This window comes from Petaurus breviceps, unplaced genomic scaffold (assembly GCF_028583685.1).
Source record: "Petaurus breviceps papuanus isolate PSGF00001 unplaced genomic scaffold, PetGlider_PUasm1.0 125, whole genome shotgun sequence".
NCBI lineage: Eukaryota > Metazoa > Chordata > Mammalia > Diprotodontia > Petauridae > Petaurus > Petaurus breviceps.
Window position 1 is genome coordinate 7,430,503 of NW_027185653.1, and position 6,632 is coordinate 7,437,134.

Here is a 6,632-nt window from a genome sequence, read left to right on the forward strand (position 1 = left end):
AAAAGAAAAGAAAAGAAAAGAAAAGAAAAGAAAAGAAAAGAAAAGAAAAGAAAGGAAAGAAAAGTCTTTGTGCAAAGAAAGCCAATGAAACCAAGATTAGAAGGGAAGCAGAAATCTCAGAAATATTTTGCAGCAAGCATCTCTGATAAAGGTCTTATTTCTAAAATACATAGAAAAATGAGGCAAATTCATAAGAATACAAGTCATGCCCCATTTGATAAATGGTCAAAGGATATTAACAGTTTTCAGAGGAAGAAATTAAAGTTATCTATAGTTATATGAAAAATGCTCTAAGTCATTATTGATTAGATAAATGGATATCAAGACAACTCTGAGATACTACATCACACCTATCAGTTTGGCAAACATGACAAAATAGGAAGATGGTAAATGTTGAAGAAGATGTCAGAAAATTGGAACAATAATGCATTGAAGGTGGAGCTGTGAATTGATCCAAACTTTATAGAGGGCAATTTGGAACTATGCCCAAAGGGCTATAAAATTGTGCATACTATTGACCCATCAATATAATCACTTCTAAATCTGCATCCCAAAGAGATCATCAAAATGGAAAAGGACCCACATGTACAAAATATTTATAGCAATTCTTTTTTATTGTGTCAAAGAACTGGAAATTGAGAGGATGTCCATCAATTGGGGAATGGCTGAACAAGTTGTGGTATAACAATGTAATGGAATACTATTGTGGTATAAGAAATCATGAGCAGGTGGACTTCAGAAAAATCTGGAAAGATTTATATGAAATGGTGCTGGGTGAAGAGAGCAGAGCCAGGAGCACATTGTTCACAGTAACAGCCACATCATGAGATTACTGACCTTGACAAACTTAGCCCTTTTCAGCAATGTAAGGATCTAAGACAATTGCTATTCACATTGAAAGAAAGAACTTTGGAGACGGAATGCAGATGGAAACATACTATTTGATCTCCTTTTCTTCCTTTTCTTTCTCATAGTTTCTCCCATTAATTGTAACTGATCTTTAATTCATGACTAATGTGAAAATATGTTTAACATGAATGTATAACAAGAGCCTATATCAGATTACATGCTACCTTGGGGAGTGGGGAGCTGACAGTGGGGGAGGAAATTTAAAACTCAATCTTATCAACGCAAACGTTAAAAAGTAAAAATAAATAAATTAGCTATTTTAAAAAGAAATTTTGAAAATTAGGAAAGAAAAGGAGGGATGATCAGTTGAACAAGCTTCTAGAGGACACAGGAGGGATAGGATAAAAAGCCCAAGTAGAGAATTTGCTTTTGCAAGAAGTGACAGAGATAGAGAGAATGAGAAATGCTTTCGAGGAGATTTCAAGTCAGTTCATGACAGATAGCTTTAATTTTCTTGGAAAAGTAGAAATGATTTGCTTTGCTAAAAGTGAGGAACCAGGAGGTGGTGATTGGGGATTTAATACAGAAGAGAAGGCTTAGAATAGGCAATGTGTATTATATTACATGAATTAAACAAGGAAGAGTTTCATGTAGATATGAGGATATGATACTCTGTGTGTGTGCACATGCATATGTGTTTTTGAGTGTTTATCAGTGAATAGGTCAGTTTGGCTGGATTGCAGAGTATGAAAAGGTAGTAGTGTTTAAGACTGGAGATGTAGGAAGGCATAAGGTTGTGAAGAGTTTTAAATACCAAAGCACTTTATATTTGATCATGGAGATAATAGAGAGCTACAGGAGTTTATTGGGTAGGGAACATGTTATCATGAAATCTGAATTCTAAGAAAATCATTTTCTTGAATCTTTGGAGTTTAAATTGGAATGGAGTGAGGTTTAAAGCATGGGGATCAATTAAAACATTATTGTAATCTACCAGGCAAGAGATTATAAAAGGCTAAACTTAGTTGGTATTGTGAGGAGGGAGAAAGAGACCAATCCAAAAGGCATTAGTAGAGATAGAGATTTGAAAACTTGTTGAATAAATGAGTCAAGTAACAGTGAGAAGTTAAGCATGACACCAAAGTTTTAAACTTAATGACTGGAAGAATTATGTTATTCCAATAGTGAAAAGAAAGATTAGAAGAGAGGTGAATTTGGAGGCCAAAAATACTGAGTTCTGTTTTAGCAATGTTAAGTTTAAGACATCTCTAGGACATCACGTATTTGGAGAGGAGGAAGAGGGAGCTGAACAGCAATAGGATAAGAAATTGTCATCACAACAAGGGCAACTATGCTCTAGGGTCTGGTTTGGAATTCGTTATACATGAGCCTGGTAGGTCAGAAGTTAGAGGGCTAGTAGCTCAGTCCTCACTGATCATAGTTACAATATGTTGTTTTCAGTCCTGTCCAATGCTTTGTGACCCAATTTGGGGTTTTCTTGGAAAAGATAATGGAGTGCTTTACCTTTTCCTCTCCAACTCATTTTACATATGAGAAAATGCAATTATAATTTGTTATATATTATAATCATTTATAATATATGTTTTAATAATCCCTGCTCCTCAGTTGGATTGGATGGTCTGGTGGGGTTCTAGGAGGTCAGCTATAAGCTTAGGAATAGATGGTCAATCTGTCTGTCTTTGGGGAGCAGGCTACTTCAGTTCAGAGACACTCATTCTGGAAGCCTGGCCACTATAGTTGAAGGGTAATGAGTTTTCCAGAGACTGTAATCCAGTGACTCAGCAGAAATGTCTCTTAGTATAGGGAACGGTATTGCTTCCTTTTAGTGGAGGAAGTAACCAGAGTGATAAAATCACAATTAAAAAAAAGATTTAGAGTGATTTAGTCCAAAACTAGGAAGAATATGCCTTATCACAATTGACTCTGTCCAATAGAGCTAACGCTTCCTAGAGAAAAGTAGCAAGAGGGTGTTAGTGCGCTAGTATCTCAATAAAATTGTATAATTAATTGTGAGTCATTTTCTGGGTTATGAAGGAGGTAATGACTAAATTCTTCCAATCAACTCATTCTTGATGATCAAAGTAACATATAGTTTCTGGGCTACTAAAAATAAATAAAAACAGGGTCTATTAATCTTCATTTGGAGATTTAGCACAAAAATGAGAAGTAGTATTTTTAGTCTTTACTATTATATTGCTGAAGGTATATTGCTACTTTGAAACCAGAAAAGCACCCAAAATGCTGAAAAAGAATTAACTATAAATTGAAAGTTCTAGTTTCTATTGGTTCAAAGAACAAACAAACAAAAAAGAAGTTAACATGCTTAGATGTCACAAAATTTTCATTATGTTAGTGCCAGCTAAGTTATGATTGCTACAATGCTGTCTGCATTATCTGGCTTGTATAACTTTGTTCATAATGTATTTAAACATGCTATTAAGGACACTTAAAACTGAATATCCTAGGTATCAAAGAAAGTCTTTATTATTTTAAGCAAAGGAGTTTTTTGGTCCTTTCATCAAAACAAGCATACTTCACCAAACACATACATACATGCATGCCTACATATGTGTGTACACATATTATATACAGATATCTTTGTGTGTGTGTCTATATACATATATATGTATATGTTAAAGATAATTTTCCCTTTTTGTGGTGAAGTATTTTTTTTCCAGTTATAAATACACTGTTTAGTGAAGGGGCTTGTTAGAGGTAAGAAGGATCGTTCTGTACACAGATGATCAATATTAAGAGATGCTAATTGACCAGACTGGATAGAGACAGAGAGAGACATAAAGACATCTTGTACTCTCCCCTCACCCACCCAGCATAGAATTGCACAGGGAGCCCCTCGATCATGTCCTGGGCTCGGTAACACTTGGTCAACAGGTGGGATGGCTAGTGAGGTGCAGGTCCTCAGTCGGGAGGGCATGCTGAGTGCCAATCAATACCCTCAGAGCAAAAAGAGGGGCATTCTGCAATGGGAGTTTGTGGCTTGGAGTCCCTGGGAGAGGCCGAGGTGGGCATACTGGTCTCCTCCCACATCGCTCAGGGCCTTGCAGGTAAACTGAGGCAGCACAAAGGCCACGAAGTTGACATCTGAGTTGTAGTATTTTAGGTTCATTTTCTCTACTTGCTCCTGGGTCAGCGGCTGCACAGGTTCCTGGAAATTAGTACTCCGGGTCTTGCTGCAGAGCATGAAGCTGATCTGGCGGCTGGGGTAGGTGGAGATGGTGCAGTGGGCATATTCCACAACAGGGAACAGACTTGCAGAAGTGACACATATCCTTGATTAAATCCAGATGCAACCATTGGCACTCACCCTGGCATCAGAGGATCCCGTTATCTTTCAGCCAGTAATAGGACTCTTCAAATAAAACCTTGGCAGGACCCATGGTGTCTGAAGAGTCAGTGATGAAGATGTCAAAGGCATCCAGGTTCTGCTGCATGAAGTCAAATCCATCTGTAATGTGCAAGGTCAGTTTCAGGCTGGAGTAGCCCACAGCAACGCCCGTCAAGTATTTACTGGAGACCTGGATCACTTCTTCGTCAATCTCACACTGGACCACAGACTGCACGTACAGATGTTTCACCACTTCTCAAAGGACTCCCCCATCCCCAACACCAATAACTAGCACCTTTTGTGGGCTGGAATGGCTGCAGAGGGGCAGATTGGCAAACATGTCCTGCTATGAGAATTCATCCCTCTCTGTGAATTGCATGGCTCCATCTGGCACCAGGACATTGCCTTAGATCTTACTGGATAAAACCAGGATATCTTGGTAGCGGGAGCACTGGTGGTAGAGCAGCTCATCCACTTGCAGGGACATAGCCTGGCCCAGCCACAGGCTGCACATCTCCCAGGAACCAACCTTCGCGGATGCGGGGGGCCTGGGCTCCATGGCGGGGCCGGGGGACGCACAGGCCACGGTGGCCGCAAGCACAACTAGGCCAGTAGCTCCCACCGTTCTGCCCTCCCTCTAGCCCACACTGCCCATGGTCAAGTAATTTAAAGATAAAAGACACTGCCATTCAAGAATTTAGCAATGAAATTCTTACTGCTGTCTTATTCTACTTATCTATGCAATCTACTCCTCATCCTTAATTATCTTGTACTTTAAGGGTTAGATTGCTGGGAAAATCTGCACCAATTTCTAAAATTACAATGATGGTCATCTCGGCTCTTTTGAAGACTTTCTTCCTTCTTTCCTTTTCTCTCTTTTCCCTATCTACTTATCTCCTTTTCTCCTTCTTTCTCACCCTGTATGTAACTTGCAATCAAAATCATGCTAGAAAACAAGAAATAACCAAGGGAGAACTAAGGGTTTCTTCTTGTACCCAAGAAATACTAAACAATTTATTGAAAGTATTCCAGTATTTTTTTATTAGAATCTCTGTGTACAATCTTGTGTCCATCATTTGGGGGTATGGTTAAAGAAATCATGGCATAATATATAAAACATACTATCACTGAGCCATAAGAAATGATGACACTCATAGTTTCAGGAGAAAAAAAACCAGAAAGACTTTTGTAATGTAGAATAAAGTGAGCAGAGCCAGAAGAACAATGAGCATGATAACAACATTGTAAGAACATATGACTTTAAAAATCTTAAGAAACCTGAACAATGCAACAACTAACCAGCATAACAAAGGTCTGCTGATAAAAGCATGTAACCCACCTCTAGACAGAGTGATGATGGACTCGAGCCAATAAGGAAACATCCTTTTTTTTTGGACATTGTCAATGTGGAAATTTGTTTTGCTTGGCTATGCATATATTTTAACAAGAATTTTGCTTTCCTTTTTTCAGCTGAGAATAGGTGGAAGGAAGACAAGTAAGAAGATAGAATGGTAAATCAGCAGAAGGGAGAGAAGGTAAATCTTCTTGATAATGTAAGCTACTCCAAAATGTGATAGGCTTTTGTTTTGTTTTTAGGAAGTCAGTCAACAGTCTCTGGCAAGCAATCAAGCAGAGGCCATATGTTAGATAAAGTATGCTGTAGAGGAGATTCATGGTTTAAGTAGAGGGAATAGGTGGGGATAAATTTTCTGTGTAGGATCTGCATAACTCTATTGACAAGAATTGAATAGCCTAGACATCATCTAAACAAAAAATAGCCTAGACATCATCTTTCAAGAAATTCTCAAGGAAAACTGCCCTGATATTCTAGAACCAGAGGGCAACATAGAAGTTGAAAGAATTTACCAATCATCTCTTGAAAAAGATACCAAAAAGAAAACTCCTAGGAATATTACAGCCAAATTCCAGAGTTCCCAGGTCAAGGAGAAAATATTACAAGCAGTCAGGAAGAAACAATTTGATTACTGTGAAAACACAATCAGGATAACACAATATCTAGCAGCTCTTACATAAAGGGATCAAAGGGCTTAGAATATGATGCAGGTCAAAGAAGCTAGGATTAAAACCAAGAATCACCTACCCAGGAAAACTAAATATAATACTTCATGAGAAAATATGGATATTAAATGAAATAGAGGATTTTCAAGAATTCCTGATGAAAAGACAAGAGGTGAACTTATTAAAGTTGAGCTATTTATATCCTGCATGGAAAGACAATATTTGTACCTCATGAGACTTTTCTCAGTATGAGGATAGTTGAAGGCTATATATATGTATGTATGTATGTATAAGTGGGTATATACATCTATATGTATATGTGTGATACCCAGTCCTGCTGGGTAGGTGATTTTTGGTTTTAATCCCTCCTCCTTTGACCTCTGGAATATTATATTCC

General features: G+C 38.0%; 1 protein-coding gene and 1 pseudogene across 1 annotated transcript in view; both read right to left on the reverse strand.

The window, feature by feature from the left end:
- LINGO2 (leucine rich repeat and Ig domain containing 2) overlaps positions 1-6,632 on the reverse strand; it is a 1,702,561-nt gene that overhangs the window by 847,497 nt on the left and 848,432 nt on the right. The gene's annotated exons all lie outside the window — the stretch shown is intronic.
- LOC138163583 (spermidine synthase pseudogene) lies at positions 3,827-4,775 on the reverse strand (annotated as a pseudogene).